This window comes from Tenrec ecaudatus, chromosome 6 (assembly GCF_050624435.1).
Source record: "Tenrec ecaudatus isolate mTenEca1 chromosome 6, mTenEca1.hap1, whole genome shotgun sequence".
NCBI lineage: Eukaryota > Metazoa > Chordata > Mammalia > Afrosoricida > Tenrecidae > Tenrec > Tenrec ecaudatus.
This window is the reverse complement of record NC_134535.1, coordinates 5,584,231-5,605,646: the sequence shown is the minus strand read 5'-3', so window position 1 is coordinate 5,605,646 and position 21,416 is coordinate 5,584,231. Positions and strand designations below refer to the sequence as shown.

General features: G+C 52.7%; 1 protein-coding gene and 1 non-coding gene across 3 annotated transcripts in view; both read right to left on the bottom strand.

Annotated features, from left to right (window-relative positions):
• The window catches only part of PHF21B (PHD finger protein 21B), a 77,205-nt gene that overhangs the window by 25,917 nt on the left and 29,872 nt on the right, over positions 1-21,416 (bottom strand). The window lies entirely within an intron of this gene.
• LOC142452266 (small nucleolar RNA SNORA48) lies at positions 3,614-3,756 on the bottom strand. Its single transcript, XR_012785288.1, has one exon. It is a non-coding gene; the product is annotated as a small nucleolar RNA SNORA48 (small nucleolar RNA).

Genomic DNA, 21,416 nt, shown 5'->3' with positions numbered 1-21,416 from the left:
CAGGAAGGCCTTCAGGGAGATGGACGGCCACAGTGGCTACAACAAGGGGTCAAGTATAAAGGCCACTGTGAGGATGGCGGAGGACCGGGCAGCGTTTCATTCTGTGGGTCACCACTGATGCGAAGGCACCAAACAACTACGTTACCAAGAATGATGGGCGACTTTCGCTGGGTTCTCCAGAAAGGAAGCCAGTGAAATGTGTGCACATGAATGAGAGTCCACCTGAAAGGACTGCTCCTAGGGACCTGATTCAGACATGTCCAGGCTACTTCAAACACGCGTGTTTATATATGTCTCTGCGAGCAGTGGAGGCTGCAGGCGGGCAAGTCCTCTCACTAATAAAAGGGTCTTAGTCCCCTTCCGGTGCTTTCAAAAACGAGGTCCAATAGAAACAGGGGCTTTCCCAGGAGATCTGCTGGGCCAGTTCAACTCAAGGTAGAGGGGTCAGCTCAGAAGGTTCTGTGTCCAAGGGGTCATCATGATAAATTGTTTCAGAGGACACAGGACAATCCTAAGGCCTGTGAGAGTCAGGCTGTGTCAACTTGGCTGGTTCAGAATTCTCCGTAGGCTGGCAGCGAGGCCTCTCCAGTAACGTGACCTCACAGAGTGTAAACAACCCCACGAGGGTCAGGGTGGGGTGCAGCCCCTTACTCAGGTCACAGGCCGATGGCATTTGGGGTGTGTGACCTATCTCACATCTATAAACAGGTGCTGTAGAGAACGCTCTCTTCTTCCTGCTGGCCTGGACTCTGCATCTGGCTTCTTGGGAGCTGGGCCAGCAGCCTACCCTGCTGGCCCAGTGAGCAGTCCTTGGCCTGCCATATTTCTGTTGAGCTTGGAGCCACTTGACTGCATCCATTGGCCTCTGATCTTCCCTCTTCCTGATCCATTGGTCTGGAGCTGTCTCTCCAGAAGGGCAGACAGCTCAGCAGCTGACCCCTGGGTTTGAGCTGGTCTGGGCTTGCCTGCTCTGTGGCTGCGTGGGCAGCTTCTTGATCTCAATCTCTTTCTATGCATTCATGCCACTGGTTCTGTTTCTCTCGAAAACCCAGCCAACCACTGGGCTTATTATGAAGACGTTTTCCAAAATTGAAAACCAGCTTGGTGAGAAAAATGTCCGGGAAAGCTGTGTCGAGTATTTCTTTCCATCATGAAAATGCACCTGCTCTTGGAGACCCAAGGCCCAAGTGTTGGCCACTGGAGATCCCCTCATAGAGGGGTTTAGGAGAGGAGATGGGTCAGTCAGGGTGCAAGGTAGTACTGATGAAGAACACAGCTTTCCCCTAGATCCTGGATGCTTCCTCCCCCAACTACCATGATCCGAATTCTACCTTGCAGGGCTGGATAGGGCAGAGGCTGTACACTGGTACATATGGGGGCTGGAGGCACAGGGAATCCAGGGTGGATGATAACTTCAGGACCAAGGGTGTGAGGGGCGATGCTGGGAGAGTGTAGGGTGAGTGGGCTGGAAAGGGGGAACTGACTACAAGGATCCACATGTGACCACCTCCCTGGGAGAGGGACGGCAGAGAAGGGGGGGAAGGGAGACTCCGGATAGGGCAAGATATGACAAAATAACGATGTATAAATTACCAAGGGCACATGAGGGAGGGGGGAGCGGGGAGGGAGGGGAATAAAAAAGAGGACCTGATGCAAAGGGCTTAAGTGGAGAGCAAATGCTTTGAGAATGATTGGGGCGAGGAATGTATGGATGTGCTTTATACAATTGATGTATGTATATGTATGGATTGTGATAAGAGTTGTATGAGCCCCTAATAAAACGTTTAAAAAAAAAAGAAAATGCACCTGCTCATTCTGAAGCGTGTACCAAGAGCTGCCCTCAGAGAATTTAGCTGAGAGACCGTACACCACCCAAACTTCAGCCCTTATCTTATCCCTTCAGACTTCTCTTGGTCCCCAAATCTCAAAGAACATGGAGGAGGGACACGACTTGAGTCCCTCGAGATGCTGAAACTGCTGTCTGGACGTGGTGTCAACCAAAGGGGGCAGGGTTCTTCTGGGAAGGGTGAGAGAGATGACCACACCACCTTCAGCGGCGGATGGACCTCGATGGAGGAGATGTCAAGAAACGACATCCTGATAGTTGTGTTTTATAAGGGGTTTTCTGAGTTTGTAGTGGTACTTGGATACTTTTCTATTTACCTTCATATATACGAGGGGTGGCTCCAATAAACTGGTGGAAATTTCTCATTATCTTTTAATTCCATTTATTCTACCAACCTCCCAAGTATATATGTGATAAGTATATTACATACTATACATGTGTATTAAAACACATAATATATATGGGTGTGTTTATAATATATATACACAGGGAGAGAGGGAGAGGGAGGGAGAAAAAGGGAAGAAGCAAGGGAGGAAGAGAGACAGATTTATCTCAGGAGTTTGTAGGGACAAGTCCTAAGTCAGGTGCCAGGCTAGAGGCTTTTCTTGAATCCTGTGTTGCCAAACCAAAACATATAACAAAAATCACTGTCACTGAGTTTATTCCAACTCATAATGACATACGTAAATTTCGAGAGGCTGTAAAACTTCATGGAAGCAGACAGCCTTATCCTACGCCCTTGGAGTAGCTGGTGGTTTTGAACCACCGACCTTGTGATTGGCTGTCCAATGCTTAACATGATAGCACCTGAACATTTCTCCATATAGTGGATGCAGTCCATGCCCCCTTGAAAACTCTCCTTATAAGTGATTGACCAATCATATCACAGAGGATGACTGACTGCATCCTTACACAGCTGCTCATCACTGACCATCATGGCCCAGCCACGTTAGCAAACAACCACGGCCATCTTCCAGGGTCTGGTTCCTCCTGAAAAGGCGCTTCAGTGGCACAGTGGTTATGCATTGGGCTGCTAACCGCATGATCAACAGTTCAAAGTCACCAGCCACTCCCTGGGAGAAAGATGAGGCTTGCTAGTCCCGTAGCAGTCTTGGAAACCCATAGGGGTAGTTCAACTCTGTCCTATAGAGTCGCTGTGCGTCAGCATCGACTTGATGGTCGTTTTGGGGGGCTTACTTCCAAAATATGTGAGCTGGAGCCATGCCATCCACGCTTCTAAGGGACCTTCTCCCACGCTTCTAAGACAGAGGTGTTCATGCCTCTGGCAGTCCCAGGTACTGTCAGGATTCCTCTCCAACACAGCGGTAGTTACATAATCTGTTGTCAAGTGAAGGGGTGGAGCTTAGTCTGACAATCAGGTCACAGCTTGATGACCTCATTTGGAGGCGCTAAGGAGATAAAGAGCTCATTGGAGGCGGGGCACACACTCACTCCCTGGGAGACATTACTTACTACAAGTCTGATGGAGCCACACTGATGCAGTCAGAGTCCCGGAGCTGGAGGAGCCACGTAAAGACCCCTGCCAGCACTGAGATGCTTCTACAACCACTGGATCCATAGGACTTTCCACCCACTGGCCTGGGATCTTCCTGCATTCAGCATCATTGCATGTGTTGCGTGAGTCTGAAGAGGACTTTATAGATTGGTATTGGACATAAGGGCTAATATCGGACTTATGGACCTGATCTGGACAGGGCTGGGGTGGTTCTCAATATACAATTGCTCTCTCTCTCTCTAAACCTTTTAAAATGTGCCTAGGCATGAAACAGTTCTGGCCACAATCCAGGCATCAAGCTACGATGAATAAAGGACTTCAAGTTGGCCCTGCCCCTGACTGATATAAGAGCACCACCACCAATCAGGAGTCTCTTTGCCCATAGCCAGGGGAAAGCTCTCTCTTATACACATACGAGTGTCTATGAATTTGTTTACCTGGACTAACACAAACACCATAATCCCGAAGCTTCAACTCTTCTGCGGTCTTCCTTAGCCACTCTCCAGCATCCACATGCATATGAGACCATTGAAAATACCTTGGCTCTACAGCCTGGGCACCAAGGGGTGGGCATTTTCTGAGCTAGAGCCCAGTGCCCCCGTGGTTTGGGGAGGAGTTTGCTACAGGCTAGTGGTATAGTGGCTACGAGTTGGGCTGTGAACTGCAAGGTCTGCAGTTTGAAACCACCAGCAGCTACAGGGGAGAAAGACAAAGCTTTCTACTCCTGTCAAGAGCTGCAGTATTGGAGACCCACAGGGTCAGTTCTACCCTGTCCTACAGGGTCACTATGAGTCATCATCAACTCCATGGCAGGGAGTTTGGCTTGGGGGCTTGTAATGAGCTGGGCTTCTGGGAATGGCTGGGTTTCCCTTTGGAAACCCAACGCCACCTTCTGCTGCAGGCCCCCACCCTCTGCCAGCTCTACACAGCACCCTACTTGCCTCTCCCCCTGGCTCCAGGCACCCCCCATGCACGTCCTCCCAGACCTTTAATTAACAAGTGGAGAAGACATTTTGTCTGGCAAAGACTGACCTTTCTGCTCCGCACCGTAATTCATCGGTTGCAGCAGCAACCATCATTTCAGAGGCGGGTTCACGAGCGCCCAGAGTTTATGGTGCGCTTTAGTCAAGATAAACGAGCTCCTTCTGACGACATTTACAGCTCGCAGCATTTTCAGAGAGAAAAAACGAGCCATAAAAGTCAAAGATAACTTGGCGTGGGATTTTTTTTTTTTTGCTTTGCTTTTCTTTTTCCTCCCCCTGCACAGACTGAGCCCCTCAGGGAGTCTGAAAAACGCTGGAGAAACTCAGACTCGGCCAATCTGGACGTGGTGGGGAGACGTGAGGAAATGGGTGTCGTTTGGGCGGAGCACCAGGCCTGGCATTTGCAAAATCCACAGTTGGGCTCACATTCTGGCTCCCACGTCAGCTGGGGCCCTCGGCTTTCTGTCCAGAACCTCGGGATCCAGTGGAGTCAGATTCGGGGGACAAGGGCTGCTCCAGGGGTCAGAAGAGGCTCGGGTGCGCTGGGCAGCACTTGTGCCCCTGACAAGAGAGGCCTCCACTTTTGCTGCCAAGTCTCTCGAGGAGAACCGGCTGGGCTCCAACGACCAGAGTCCCAGGATGGAAGCTGGTGGTTAAACGGCTGGATGTCCACCTATGCTACGCCCATACAGACCACAGTCTAGAACATTCCAGTCACCAGCAGGCTCCTGTGCACCCCTTACCCAACAGAGACTCTCCCAGGGATACACAGGAGGGTGGACAGTGAGGTTGAGCAGCAGGGTCAGCCCGTCCAGTGGGGGACTGGACGGTAAGAATTCCTGCTTCAGGGTCCCCAGGGGCTCCACTTACTGATTTCACCCCTTGGCAGATGGAGATGGGGGGGGCTTTGACCCGAAGAGGTCTTCTCAGACCCCCTCCCTTCCTGCCCTCACCAGCTCTCTCTCCTCCGTGTCCCATTCCCAGCTCTGCCCAATCCTTTCCTGCATCACGGTGTCTAGCTGGCCAGGAGCCCCTCCTCACGACACACGCACCTCAGTGGCCTGGATCTGGAGTCACAGGGAGAGCTCAAGGCCTTGGTCCTTCCTGGCATCCAAGAAGTCTCCCTGGGCTGAACCTCCAGTGTTGGGGGGCGGGGGGGCTGGCAACAGCCACCACCGTGTCCCAGCTGGTAAGGGATGACATAGCTGTGGGCGGTGTGGTTCATTTGCATACACAATCCTTGTAAGGGGTGCTCACTGTCCCCGTCCTCCCCCCGGAGCTCCTTGCACTCCGCCAATGAGCGATGCCAGTCCTGTCACGCTGTCACACTGGGGCCTGCTTCCTGGGGGCCAAACTGGACAGTGAGGCTGAGCAGGGCACAGTGACACAGAGTACAGTGAATTGGGGGGGGCACTCCAGGTGTGTGAGGGAATTCCAGGTGTGTGTGTGGGACACTTCAGGTGTGTGTGGGGGGGCATTCCAGGTGTGTGTGTCTCAAGTGAGGGGGCAGGTACAGGAGGTCAAGGGAGAAGGGCCTGGGGAAGAGGTGGTCAGGCGGGGAAGAAGGACCTGGCAGCTGATAGCCAGGCTCTGACGATGCACCTTCAGGGGTCAAGGCCATCTCTGAGCACCCCGAGCCAGGTGCCAGGCTGTCACTCACTCTCAGGCTTGAGGTGTTGGGGTGGAGGGCAGGTTTGACCATGACGCCCCATCCCTTATCCACGCTCGATCTCTGGGCAGCACCCAGGCCTCCTTCCTTGCCGCTAGCCCCCAGAACTCCCCTTCCACTAAGGCACACCTGCATCCTCACTGGAGACCCGCGCTGGAACCCCATGTGCGCCGGACACAACCACCAAACAGGCCCACAGGGTTTTCAGAGCAGTGACCCTAGGGACCTCCAGGCCTTTCTTCTGAGGCACTGCTGGGGAGCAGAGGGGGAGTCAGCGAACACTGCTGAACTGTTTGTTAATATCCAGAGACACCACACAAGGGACTGCACAGCCTGTGATCCCTGACGGCATCGCCCACTCTGCAGCCTGGGGGTCAGAAGGGCTTCCCTGGGCCTCCCTCACCCAGCCCGTGTCACAGACCCTCTGGACCTGCCACTCTGTCCCTGAGCACAGATGCAGGCGCCCTGGAGGGGCAGGGGGCACGGGGTGAGCAGGCAGGTGCCAGGGTGAAGGGGCTTCGGTCTGCTCCGGTTCGGCACAGAGGTGAGGGGCTCCGCAAGTGGAGGGCCCGGGGAATGATGATGCCCAGGCGTGGATTACGAGGCCCGCTTCTCCGATCCCACTGCACCCTTTCGATGCGCACACTGAGGGCCCCAGGGGCTCGATGCCAGGGCCCCCGCCCAATGAATAGGAACATTCCAGGAAAGGGCGACGTAGGGCTACAGGGCCCGTGTCTCCCCATATTCCTGCCCCGTACCCCACCTCCCGACTTGCCAATGAGCAGCAGAGCAGGGGCACTCAGTACAACTAAGTGCTTTGTTACTGAGAGACGAGCGTCCACAGGGGGTGCCCGTGGGCATCTGCGGAGCCCCGGCCACTGCTCCTCAGCTGTGCAACCCGGGGGAAGTGTCTGAGCCTCTCTGGGCTCGGTTTCCCCATCAGGGTAGTCATGAGCAGTCCCCACAAGGCTGCTGCGACCCTTGAGTCCAACTCACAGCGGTCCTCCAGGACAGGGAACTGCCCAGTCGAGGTCCCCATTAGTCATCCTGATGGAGTGGGACCCCCACAGTGTTCCCCCTCAGAGCAGTTGGTAGCTCAAACCGCTGATCTTACCATTAGCAGCCCCACACCTAACCTGTGGTGCCACCAGGGCTCCTTGGTCAGTGTTCAGTGCCCGCTGGCTGTCAGGAGGTCAGGTCCTTGCATGACACATGTCCCACAGGCGCTATACTTGTGTACGGAACAAAGCCATGAACACGGTGGCCCAGTGGTACCCCTCCACCTCTCCCACTGCCACCCTGTGCCCTGCCGGCCTTGGCGCCCACAGCTGCATGCACACAGAGGACCCTGGAGGAATGACCCACAGGGCAAAGCCCCAGCCGGCTTGCCGGCACGGGCCTGAGACTCAGCTTCCCCAGTGGGACAGGATGTACCCAGGAGAGAGGTCAGGTTTGTGGGTTTCCCCTGGGGTAGGGGTTGCGTAAGGACCACACACAGAGGGGACGCGTGGTGCCGCCCACAACACCAGAAGGCAGGCCCGACTCTATGCTTCCATCAGGAGTCCAGCTAAGAAAATCCTATGGGGCAGTTCTGCTCCTTGGCATGCGGGGGCGCCATGAGTGGGGATCAACCAGTTGGCCACGGTTGGGTAGGTTTGATTTTGGGGGCTGGGAAGTGTCCCCAGCCACCCAGGGGCTCAGTTTATGGATCAGGTGGTGGCTGACCCAGTGGCCTGAGCTCGCAGGACTTTCTCACCCACTGACACGTCCATCTTTTCCTCATTCCTCAACCCTTAATGGAGGTGACAGGCAAGATGAAATCGGAAGTCGGCCCCAGCCCCAGTGCCAGCCGCAGCAAGATGGCTCCAAATCAAATCTAAGGGTCAATGAAACCGTCAATATCTAATTTACTCATTGCAGGTGGCAACCGAGCCCTCCTGGTGACACTGCTTAATGGCACAAGTGTTGATGTTTATCACTCAGGGGCCTGGCCTTCTCTCCGAGGTGGTGGAGGTCCCCGGCTGGAGGGAGGGCGGGGCCTCCCAGTCTCTCCACGCACTGCTGGCGTTCAGACCCAGCTGGGGAGACCCAGCCCCGGGAGCGCCATCCTGGGTCACATCCCAGGGGGGCCTGCTGCTGGATCTACATAAGCCATTTGGGGAAAGGACGCCGGCCTCTTAGGAAACAGAAAACTGAGAAAGAACTCACACTGTCTGAGGAGCCCTGGTGGCGCAGTGGTTACAACCTGGACTGCTAACTCCAAGGTCAGCAGTTTGACAGCACCAACTGCTCCTTGGGAGAAAGATGAGGCTCTCTGCTCCCACAGAGAGTCACAGTCTCGGAACCACAGGGGCAGTTCTACGGGCCCCCTCAGTCAGCATCGCTGATACCCAGGCCCCGTGGGGGTTCTCCTTCCTTCTCTGCCTCCCCCGCTCCCCTGGCCTCAAGGGGAGCAGGAACTCAAGGGCATCCTTTAGGGGGTGGTATCGTAAAGGCACTCCTTCAAGAGTGAGCTGAGTGCCATCTTGGCCTCCACGCATCCGGAACTAGAGAAAGAAGGAATTCAAAGAGAGAAGAACACCCCACGGAAGAGGCTGCGGTCCACGCCGACGCGCCCTTGTGTGCCAGGAGAGAACCGCATCTCTGGGTGGTCCTGGCCGCCATCTTGATAGAATTGGACCAACAGCCCCTTCCTTCCACAGTGCCTCCGGGTGGGGTCAAACGACCAACTTCTGGTTACAGCTGAGCGTCGACATGGCCACCCAAGGGTCTGGCGTCTAGACCTGGCACGAGTGGCTGGAGGTAAACGTCTACACTGCGGGACAAAGCGAGTATCGATGCCTAACAGCTGAGCAGCGTTTTACCACGCCAGTGGCTCAGCCATTCTCACCAGCCTCTGTGACTCCCTGGGAGCGACCCTCACGCCTTCCGTTTCACATAGAGGGAAAGGAGAGGCGAGGCTGCAAGACTCCCCCAAGTCCTTCCCTGGAAGCGCACTCAGGTCTGAGCTGTGTTCCCGCCTCCAGCTCAGATGGCTGCGAGCCGCATCAGAGGCGCCCTCTCCCTCTGGAGCGAGCAGGGAATTCTCACAGGGAAGACCTGAGTAAGACAGTGCGCTGATGGGTGAAGGTGGAGGTCACTTAGATTGTTCCAGAACCAACAGCTTTCTGAAATGTTTTTACTTTGAAAACATCATCGGTCACAAAGGCAGCACCCGAGAGCTGGGCCTGAGAGCCCCGGACGACTTCTTTGAGGCTTCCTCAGCCGTGGCCACCACCATCATCACCACCATCATCCTTGCCATCATGACTACCATGATCTCTGTCATGTTCACCAGCATCATCGCTGTCATGGTACTGCCACCATTACCACCATCACCACCACTACCGTCATCTTCATTTTCGACACCACCATCCTGATAACCATTGTCCTACCTGCTAAGAAGTGTCGCTCAAGGATTGAAGGGGAACACGGTTTTGAGTTCTTCTGAACTCAGCAGACCCTGGGTTAGCTAAGATACTGGGAGGCCTGGTGCTGGCTGTGAACACCAGACACGTCCTATCTGGCTACAGAAAAGCCAGGCCCAGCACCTGGACCTCAGCACCAGAGAAATCAGCCTCCAGAGGTCAGAGAAGAGGCACTGCCCCAAGCCCTCTGCTGCAGGCTTCTCTCCCAAATGGACCACCCAAAGCCCAGTCACTCAGCCACCTCTATATACTAACTGTGATCATGTATGCAAACTGACTTAGCGCCCTGTCACTGAACTTCCTGGTAATGGGCAAAGCCAGCCAGCACATAGAAGGCCCTCAACTGAATTCTTCAAAAGGGCATTTCCCCCTGACCAGGGCAGCCTGCATTCAAATGCCGACCTTTCCCCTGGACCAACGTGAACGTCTATTTTCATGTCTGTTGTCGGTGCCATCGAGCCGGTTCCAACTCACAGCGAGCCTGTGCACGACAGAATGAAATCCAGCCGGGTCTTGGGCCAGCCTCAGAGTTGTTCTTAGGTTTGAGCTCATTGTTGCAGCCACCGTGGCGATCCATTTCACTGAAGTCCTTCTTTTTCACTGACCCTCTACTTTACCAAGCAGGATGTCCTTCTCCGGTCACTGGTCTCTCCTGACAACAAGCCCAAAGTATGTAAGACGAAGTCCTGCCATCCTTGCCGCGAAGGCGCACGCTGCCCGTACTTGTCCCCACCAAGCCAGATTTGTTTTGTTTGGCACCACCAGATCGGTCTGACAACCTAAAGCTCAAACGCCGCCCAGTCCTGCGCCATCCTCGCAACTACTGTGACACAGCCACTGTGTCCGTCCAACTCACCGAGGTCCTCCACTTTCCCCCTAGCCCTCTGTGGTACCAAGCGTGATGTCCCTTTCCGGGGACGGATCTCTGGAAACAAACATGCCCGAGCACGTGAGAGGCTTTCCCTGCACCCCGACTGTGCTTCCAGTTACTTAATTCTGCTGGCAGTCCATGGTGTGTTCCATACCCTTCACCAACCCCTAAGTCAAAGGCGCCCGTCCTTTGCCCTTCCTTATTCATCGTCTAGCTTTCCCATGCACATGAGGTGAACGGAAATACCACGGGTTCAGTGAGATGAACGTTGATCGCCAAAGAGACGGCTTTGCTCTGCAACACTGTAAAGCGGTCTCTTGTGGCAGACTGGCCCTGTGCAAGGCATCTTTCATTCCTTGACTGCTGCTTCTATGGGCATTGATGGCAGATCCGAGTACAACGAAATCCTCGAGCCTCCCATCTTATCTCCATCTATCATCAGGAGCCCCGGTGGCACAGTGATTATGGGTTGGGCTGCTAACCATAAAGTTATCAGTTCAAAACTACCACCCTGCTCCATGGGAGAAAACCAAGGCTTTCTATCCCCTTGAAGCGGTGCACTCTGGGAAACTCACAGGGGCAGCTCTACCCTGCCCTGTAGGGTCACTGTGAGTCGGTATCAACTTGATGGCAGTTTGTTATGTTTTGTTTATTGGGCCTGTTGTGAGGGTTGGTGTTCCTCTCTGCGATTAGGTTTTGTTCGTGTGTTTACAGCAGCCAGGACAGTCACACTGAGACAGTTTATTGTGCCAGCCTGGCCGAGAAACACAAGTGGGATTAATTGAAGGGCGGAGAGATAAATGGCTCGGTGAGCCTAGCCTTTATTGTCTCTTGCTCTTTGATCATCGGACCAGTGTGAGGCTGCCTTGCTTGTTCTGTGCCTCAATTTATAGGCTGCACTACCTGTGGGACACCTAGCTGGTGGACTGTGTCGCTGTAAGTTGAGGTCCCTTTAAGACCACACGATTGGAATGCACATCTCTGGAGCTGGGGACTGATAGTTGGTGACCTGGCTGATGGCTGGTGACCTGCCTGCTGTTTGCTTCCTGTGCTGGGATAGCCTAGCTCTCTCTACTGAGGACTAACTGGTGGCCCTCAAGACTTGAAGGACTGCTAGTGTCTCAACTCTCTCACGGGAGTGAGCTGCACTGAGCCATCTGTACTGCTTTATAATTTAACTGTTCGTTTCTTGTATTATATAGCAATCTATCGGTATATAGTTTAACAGTTCATTTCTTGTGTTATATATCTAACTATCTTTATAAATACATATATACATATAAAATTATCAGCAATCTGTTTTTATCTCTCTAGAGAACCCTGTGTAATACACACACATATACACACACCAGGTGCCTTGGAGTCGCATCCAGCTCCTGGCCAGAAACCAGAGGGTTTCGTGCTATGATCTTTCATCTGATGAGAACCTGCACTGCTGCCCCCTTGGGTTATTCACCGAACACTTACCCCAGGACTCCAGCAAGCTCACAGTGAGAGTGTAATCAGAATGGTGTGGTCACAGCAGCAGCATCTCACCCCGTCTACACAGCTTCACGGGGAGCCGGGAGAATCAAGATCATCAGGTCAGATAAGCCTCCAACCTTTTTAACAATCTGACTCATTGTCATGATCACACAGAACTCACAAACCATGCTCAACGATTATGGGGCTTAGTGGGCAAGTGACAGGCTACAACTCAGGATTGGAAACGACTTAGGATACAGTTCTTCGGTCAGGACAGCTTCCTCTCAGCCATGCCTGCAAGCCGCCATCTCTCTGGCTCTGAGTCCTTTGGCCCCTGCCTTGCTGGAGCCATTGTTACAAAGCCCTTTAGTTCCTTCAATAAGTGCCTGGAGGTGCCTGCCCTGATCTGTCAGCAAGTCCCATGCCCAACACGCTTCAGTGCTCGGATCTACGAGGCGGCACACGCACACTAGCCGACTCGCCATCTCCTGCTCCTGCCCCTGCCCCTGCCATTTCTCTACCTCTGCTTCACTGGTTTCTGAGTCTATGAGTTTCTCAGCACAGGGACCCCAGGTCCTGGGCCTTGTGCTCTGTCCCTGGCTCTTCTTTCTTGGTAGTGAGGTCCCTCCCCCTCTCTGTTTCTGGAAAGGCTCATCCTAAGCCTAGCAGGATGGCAAAATGGGCCAGGCCTCATGTTAGGGTTACACACACACACACCTCATTTGCATCATTACTCTGTAAGCCATCCAATCCCTCGAGTGAGTCACACACACCTTATTTGCATAGTCTCACCCAGTCATATGGCCGGAGTCAAGAGACCTCAGTGAGGACTCCCACTGCCATCGAGCCACTGGGAGAATTGTCAAGTAAAACTGTTCCCTGGGGGTTGGGAGGCTGTAAATCTTTGCTTCCCGGCAAAATACATTTATTCTGGAACAAGGTTTTCAGCAGACATAGTGCTGGCAAAATTGTTCAGGTATTTTTCATCATTTACATGGACTTTTCCGTCACAGACCCTTTGGCTGGTTTTGACCAGTGGTTCTCACCGAGGGACAGTCTCATCCCTCAGGAGGCACTTGGCAACATCTGGAGGCATTTGGGGGCATCCCAACCGAGGAGATGCTACTGAGCAGGGACCAGGAATGCACTGAATAAAGAGTCCTTCCTACCTCCCCAAGTCAAATGTCCAGTCAAGAATATCCCTAGGGCCAAGGCTACCAACACTGCTTTTTAAAAGTTCGACATAAATATGGTGTATATACACACACACACACCTTCCCATTCACCTCGTCATGACGAGCCTGTAAATCTCTACCGAAGCAGACAGCCTCAGCTTTCTCCCGGGGGCAACAGGACAATGAGTAAGGCGGACGGCAGAAGCACCGACGCCTTTGAATGCGGTGTTGGCGAATCTCCCCCACGTACCACGGGCTGCCGGAAGAACAAGGAGCTCTGTCTTGGAAGCAGTGTGACTCTTGGAAGTGAGAAAGGCGAGACTTGGCCTCACGGACTTCGGACGAGAGACCGGCGTCTGGAGGAGGACATGGCGTTTGGTCCAGCGGAGGGGCAGAGAACAAGAGGAGGGCCCTCGACAAGCAGGGTGGACACAGGGGCTGCCACCGTGGGCTCAAACCTGAGAACACGGGGAGGACGGCGCCGGACCGGGCAGTGTTTCCTTCAGTCGAGCACGGGGGTCACGATGCAGCTGGACCAACCTGACGACCCCAATCACAGCAATCTTTGTAGACGCACAGAGCCTGCAGACATCTCTCCTGTGGAGGGGCCGGTGCATTTGAACTGCTAGCAGCCGAGTGCTTCGACCTGGGCGCCACCAGGCCTGATTCCCGTCTGGTGTCTGACCACAGGGAAGACCAGACGGAGAGACAAGTGAGGCTGTGACGACAAGGCCGGCAGCGTCCGGTCACACCTGTCAGAGAACCTTGAGGGAGTTCCCACCAACTGGAGGGACGGGTTCATAGCTACAGCAGGGCTGCGGAGCGGGAGCGGGAGCGGGCAGGGCGTTTACAGGGATTCCTGGAGGCTCAGCGTGGAGGAGGGAGCCCTGGTGGCGCAGTGGTAAAGCTGCTGGCTGCCAACGGAAAGGTCAGCAGTTCGAAGCCATCAGCCGCTCTGAGAGTAGAAGATGCGTGTTTGCTTCTGTAAAGATGAGAGCCTGAGAAGGCCCTGGGGCAGTGCTACCATGCCCTATAGGGTTGCTGTGAGTCAGCAGGTTCTCCACGTTTTGTCTGTCTGCTTGTTTTCTGAGTGTGGACCAGCCCTAGCACAAGAAACTCTTGGGGGCCCAGCTGAGGGGCCCACACCCCGGTGGGTTTTACCCCCAGGAAGCCCCCCAGGTCTCGTGGGGGAAGATTGGAGAAAAAGATGCTGCTGCTTGCTGGGCCCTTACCCAGCTAGTTCTGTAGCAGCAGGAAGGGCCCCAGTGGGGGCAGCTTTCTAAAACAGGAGTCCCATGTCTCCGTTTGGAGGCTTAAGGTTAGAAGCAGGGCGCCAGCTCTCAGGGAGCACCTTTCTGGCCGGTGTCCCCGATGTCCCTCAGCCAATGTCCCCACTCCTCTTGTGTCTGTTCTGCTCTGTGATCGCTCGGAAGTGACTGGGTTTGGAACACGCCCTGTACTGGGATGACCTCATCACGGTACCAAAAGAAAAGCGCTACTTCCAACAGGAGCACGTCCGTGGGTACAGGACATGGACACACACGGACTTGGGGGAGAACGACACCATTCAATCATAGTGCCACGGTGCCTGGGTCAGGAGAAAGGAGCCATCCTGAAACACCACTGGTTCTAAGCAGTGTTCCCACCACGGCCACCTTAAGAGGTGGGACAGAGGCACCATGGGGCTTAGAGGAGAGGGTAGACTTGGCCCTGGATTGTAGAGCCAAGGGGCCACTTCAGTTCTTTGTGGTGGAGCATACACACAGCAGACACACCAAAACCCAGCCACTTCTGCAGGCACCTTTCAGTGACTCTGATGACAACCGTCACGTCGTGCCGCCGTGCCCACCCTCCTTGTCTGAGTCCTTCCTCCCATAAACTCACTCTCCTCTGAAAGCCCCCAAATCTTTGGCATTGCCTTTGCCAGTTGGATCCCCTATAACTGGTGTCGAAAGAGCCCGGTGTAGATATTCTTGACTAGCTAAGTCAGGTGGTTGTTAGGTCTTAAAAGAAGACTTCAGGGGATATTTTTGGTTAAAAAGTTTCTCTCAGGGAAACTGCTTCAAGGATTCATCCATTCTTCTCACTTCCAAAAAAACCAGGCTTCCATGAGAGTTTTAAATGGCAATCCCTCCCCCACCTTGATCAGGATTCTTCTAGAAAATCTTTTATCAAAATGGCCACGAGTGTCGTGCACTCTCTCATGGCAAGGAGACAGCTGTTTGTGGCAGTAATAAGCAGCCTACCCCATCTGCCACCTTCTCCACCATCGTCAGGGTCCCGGACCCATGCAGTGTGATGCCGGCTCCACCCCAGCAACCACGATCAACAACACCGTCACGGTTAAGGTTATGTGTCAGCTTGGCTGGCCCATCAATCTCAGAGGTTTGGGCGATACCACGTAGTTATCCCGCATGAGTGGATCTGATGTGAGCCGTCCCTTGGCTGAAAAGGGACTTTTGTTAGATGCATGTCCTTCCCCTGATACAGATTGATGTTCTGGCCACATTCACCATTTCTGGATCCCGCATCTGACTCTAACTTCTGGCTTTTGGGTTGTGACCCAACAGCCTTCTTTCGGGCCAGCAGATTTGGGGACTTGCCAGCTCCTGCGGCCCCAGCTTGCCAATCTGGGGTTCGTCGGGCCCTGCAACAACGTGAGTCGGGAGAAGTGCCCGGCGATGAAGAGCCGTCAGCCTCCACAACAGCATGCACCATTTCCTTGGAAATGGACCTCCCAGCCTGTCTGTCTTTGTAGAAGTGCCTCGGTGGCTCCGCTGCTCTAAACAAGAGTGCTTCCAGAAGAACAGTCTCACCAGCATGATTCTCTGACTCCGCTTAAAGGCACTGTTCACTCGGCCTCCAGTCACAGAGAGGGCTTGGCCAATCCATACAAATACGCAGGGAGCTCAAGAGTTAGAGAGGGATCGCATAGTCGGTGGGCTTCCTGAAGGATGGGCTGCCAGACCAACCGTGGTCCACTGGAGGAGGAGGTGTCCAGAGAGTTAGGGAAGTGGGCATGTTGGAGTGGATGGCATTATCAGACTGGACCCACAGGATGCACTCTGTACCACACAGCAAGCAACATCGCTGGAGAGTCCTGACATCCTTGGAGACGTCCGTCATTGTTATTTTAGATAAGTCAGATTTGACCATGGGCATGGTCCTAAGTGAATTAAGACGTAATAACTACAGAGAGGTTGCTTGGACATAGTTGGGGACTCGTGGCAGCACTTAAGGGACAAAGATAAGGTGGGTGTGGTACTGCAGTGGACAGCAGAGTCAAAGCAGTAAACAGTGTGGCCTGATTTGTGTGGCTTTATGGCGTGGACTATTTAGTCACGGTGGCCTGTGAGTGAAATAGAAAGAAAATCTACCAAATGTTTGCTTGATTGCATTAGCGAGGAATCCTAGGTCAGGTGAGTGGCTGTCTAACTGGAATTGCTAAGCTAGAGTCCCAGTCCCTCAACCCACTCCTAGACGTGAGCAGGTTTCCAGACCGACAAGAGGCTGGGTTCTCTCGAGGAAGGAAGGATCCCACTGCACTGTCAGACGCTGATTCTGTTAAGTCTTTCTCCCAAGAAAACAACAAAAACAAACACTGCCATCGAGTCAATGCCAACTTATGGCGACCTTCTAGGACAGGGTGTGGAAACCCACACAGGCTGTAACTCTTGATGGGAGCAGAAAGCTCTGTCTCTTCCCTTGGAGTGGGTAGTGGTTTTAAACTGCTGCCCTTTCGGATCATAGCCTAACCACCACCCCACATTCCCAGGCTTCCCCCAAAGGACCTCTGTGTGGCCCTCATGAGAGCGGCTGTTCCCCGGGGAAAGGACTCATCAGACTGTGTGAGGGTCGCAGGGCACTGGCTCTGACCAGCACTCCATAGGAACCAGAGGTCACTGAGGTCCACCAGTCGGGGTGCGGCAGACGGCAGTCCGGTTACCAGCCGTCTTCGGCACACCCCTATTGGTGAATGAGAGGGCAGATTCTGGAACAAATTCCTGCCTTCCTCTGTAGATAACTGTATTAGTCTGGGTACTTTAGAGAAACAAATCCACAGAAACTCATGTATAAGAGAGTATTATGTATAGGTTGAGTGTGCATCAAGAAAATATCCCACCCCAGCGCTGCCCAAACCTACAAGTCCAACATTAACCCATATATCCAACATCAGTCCACAAAGTCCTCCTCCATCTCACAAAACAGACACAACGATACTGGCTGCAGGAGGAAAGCCGAGTCGGTGAATGTGTAAACATCACAGCATTGGCAGGGGTCTCCACACGGCTGCTCCACTGCATCGGGGTAGGTCCATGTGGGTTCTCCTTGGGGATGTCTTGTAGGAAGTGAGCCTTGCCAGCTGAAGCAGGGAACTGCTAAGGCAGCTGCACCCTGGTCAGATCATCACAAAGCAAGAGACCCGAGAACTAGAAAGGCGAGGCTCACCAAGCCATTTATCTCTCTGCCCCTTAGTTAACCCCACGTGTTTATCGGCCAGGTTGGCAAAATAAACTAACTCAATAACTCTTATCCTTTTGGCTTATCAGAGACCGAATGGCTGACCATGGAGTCACTGTTCGCCCGGAGCTGCCCCCCCATAAACTGACCCACAGAGCACAGAGTTGGATGGACCTGTCACCACTCCCTCATGGAAGTGACGGATACAGCGAGATCAGGCTCACGCAAGAGGACCTGAAGGCACAATTTCATGACACAATGGCCTAAAAGCCTACAGCACCCCCTCCTGCCACATGACCTTCCTTCTGGTTCGCACCTATGTCCTCATGGCAGTTCCTTAAAATCAACGGTTCCACACAACACAGTGGGCACCACTGGAGAATGGACAGCAACAGCGCATGTTTTGCTTTCTGTCCCCAGACCCTATCCTCTTCGGGTTTGGGGATCTTCGTTCCAAAGGGAGGAACACTCCCTTAGGAGACAGACTGATACCCGGAAACTGGAAATTAAGAATACCACACAATCACTTTGGCTCCTGATGCCTCGGGATCAACAAGCAAACAAAGTGGTTACCATGTTGGCTGATGTTAGTGATCCCGGTTCCCAAGGGGGAATTAGGTGACATTCTTTGATGTAAGGAAAGAAGAGTATGTCTGGTGTACCTGGAAGCTCACGAGTCATCGCTACCATGCCCTCATTAAAGGCAGTGAAAACCCACAAATGGACCAAACTCTTCAGGAATAAAGGCGTGGTTCACCCCATCAGACAAAGAGCCAGGACCAGCTGAGGTGCTTGCTGAGGGCAAGCAAAGGACTACAGAACAGGTCATGGAAGAGGGTAGTTCTAACTACCAGCTACAACCCCATGCCCAGGTGCAGAAATGAGAACTGTGATTGTCACGAGTCTCTTTGTTCAGTTATGTGTGTGAGCAAATACCTCTGTCTTCTTCATTCTGGTGTTTATAATATAATATAACATGTAAACAGAGCTGGCGCATTTACAGGTGTACACCTGTTAGTTAGACATTTTAGGCCTGAGTGTGACTTTGTAATGGTCTTTTGGGGGGAGGTGACTGGGCAAAACTTTTAATAACATTCATTCACAAAGGCAGAGCCATGCCTACCAGATTACCATATGTCACAATAAGGCAAGGACCCTGCTAACTAGTAAACAGATGGCAGTCCCCGGCCACCATTCACTGGGCACCCTCAAGACGAGAGATCTAAAACAAAGCCTGACAACCACCAACTCTGTAAGCCTGGCAGAGCAGCCACCAGCTTCTTCTCACACTAGGGAGTTCCAGCCTTAAGCCTAAAGGCTTGAAGTAAAGCCAAGTTCACTGAGTGGTGGTCTTCACACGGAGTCCTTCTATGTGGCCGATGAAGGATGCTGTGCACCTCAAAAGATCAAAGTCTAAAGTCCCAGTAGTCTAGAGAACACAGCTCGGGTCACCAAAGACGGGATAGAAACTTGGTCAAAAATGGCCAATTAGGAACATAGTAGAGCACATTTTCTCTCCAATATAATCGTTGTTAAGCATATTTCCAGATTTGTAAGTGTCTTTATTTAGAGAATATAAGTGGTTTATACAGACATGTACAGGTACCAAGTTGACTGGGAGTGGCCCGTGATGGTTAAAGTCACGTCAGCATGGCTGGGTCATGATTCTGTGGTTTGGCAGATAGCGTGTGGTCATCTTTCATGATTGGCTCTGATGTGAACAGCCAATCAGTTGAAAGCGGAGTTTCCCTGGGGGTGTGGCCTGCATCCAGTATATATGTATGTTCTGACAAAGCTCGCCCTCTCTGGATCCTGCAGCCAACTCATCCTTTATCTCTAGTTCTTGAGACATTCGGATCATGGAATTCATCAATTTCTGTAGCCGTCAGTGCTAGTAGCTTGCCGACTGACTTGGGTTCATAAGCCCCTGCAAACATGTGAGTCAGGAGAAGCCTCCAGCCTGATGTCTGACCCATGGATTTAGGGTTTAACAATCTTCACAACTGCATGAGTCGTTTCCTTAAAATCTTTCTCTCTCTCTCTCGTGTGTGTGTTCAAAGGGTTATGGAAACGGAAAATCAAAGATAATGGAATGTTTCCACCGACTTTGGAAACACACACACACACACACACACACTTATATAAATGCTTCATTGCTTTTGCTCCTCTAGAGAACTCTGCCAAAATCAACCAACCATCAAGTCTACCACCACCTCTACCACAATAACTTCCACCATCACCAACCACACTATCACTTCTGCTGCCACCATGCCCTCCCCCCAAGAGCTAGAGCCCTTCACTACCATCACCACCACCACCAATCCCCCATCTCTACCATCACAACTACAATCAGTACCACCTAGGTGACCACCCCCCCATCACAATAACCTTTATCACCACTCCCATCAACACTCCCACTATCAACACTACCAGTATATCACCTTCTCCACCATTTCACCACCATCAATGCCTCTCCCCCCAACACCACCTGTACCCCACTCACCACCACCAAGCATGATCACCATTATCACCTCCACAATCACATCACTTCCACTACCATCACCAACTTCACCACCACCACCATTACCCCTTTACCACTGTCATGCTAACCTATCCAGCACCATTGCCGCTGCCACCACCAAGTACAATCACCACCACCTCCATCCACCACCCCCTCCCAACTATAGCACTGCTATCACCATCTTCAACGTCACACACCCCATCACCAGCTCTACTTCATCCACCACCACCACTCCCTCTCTTAACAACTACAAGACAATCATTATTGCCATAAATCACCTCCACCAACATGACCATTACCATCGTCAACACCATGTCTACCACTTCCACCACTAACTGCACCCCCACCTCCACTAGCAGCAGCTCTATCCTGCCCAACATCCCTCTCACATTTCCACCACCAAGCACAACTACCATCATCCCTGTGCTAGTCCGGGTAAACTAGAGAAACAAATTCATAAACACACATATGTGTACAAGAGTTTTATATAAAGAGAAATTGTACATTAAGAAAGCATCCCAACCCAGTCCAGTCCAAGCCCATAAGTCTGATATTAGCCCTTGTGTCCGATACCAATCTATAAAGTCTTCTTCAGACTCATGAAACACATGCAATGATATTGAATGCAGGAAGATCACAGGCCAGTGAGTGGAAAGTCTTGTATATCCAGTGGCATCATACGCATCTCAACACTGGCAGGGGTCTCTACATGGCTTCTCCAGCTTCCAGGACATGGGGGTCTATCAGTGTAGTGCCACATGTCATGTCAGTAGAGCATCTCTCTGGGAGTGAGTCATAAGAGACAGTCTCTCCTGCCTCCAAGGAGGAAAATCCAGACTTCCCAGAATTCTCAAGAGAAAGCCATGCCCACACAGAGACCTCATTGACTACGATCCAATTGACAGACTAGACTCCATCCCACTCACTCTTAATTCTCTCAAGTCCCAAACTGACACCAGATTATGTAACTACCACAGTCACTACCACCACTCTCACCACCACCACTTCTACAAGTACTACTACCACCTCCACCATCACCAACTTCACCACTGCCACCAGCAGCAGCTGTATCTCATCTAGCACCATCACCACCACTTCAACCAACAAGCAGACACTGTGATCTCTGCCACCATGACCACCTCCACCAATGTGAACATTATCCTGTTCATCACCACCAGCTCCACCATGAACAACTCCACTGCCACCATCATCACCACGAATACTGCCATGTCCGTCTCCACCATCATCATCACCAGGAATGCCCATGGCCACCATGGCCAACTCTCATGTCACCATCATCACTAGCAATACTGCTATGTCCACCTCCACCATGACTAACTCCACCACCATCCTCACCATCAATACTGCCACGCACACCGCCACCATCACTAGCTCCACCAGTACCGCTGTGGGTGTTACACCACCACCATCAGTCACTGTCAA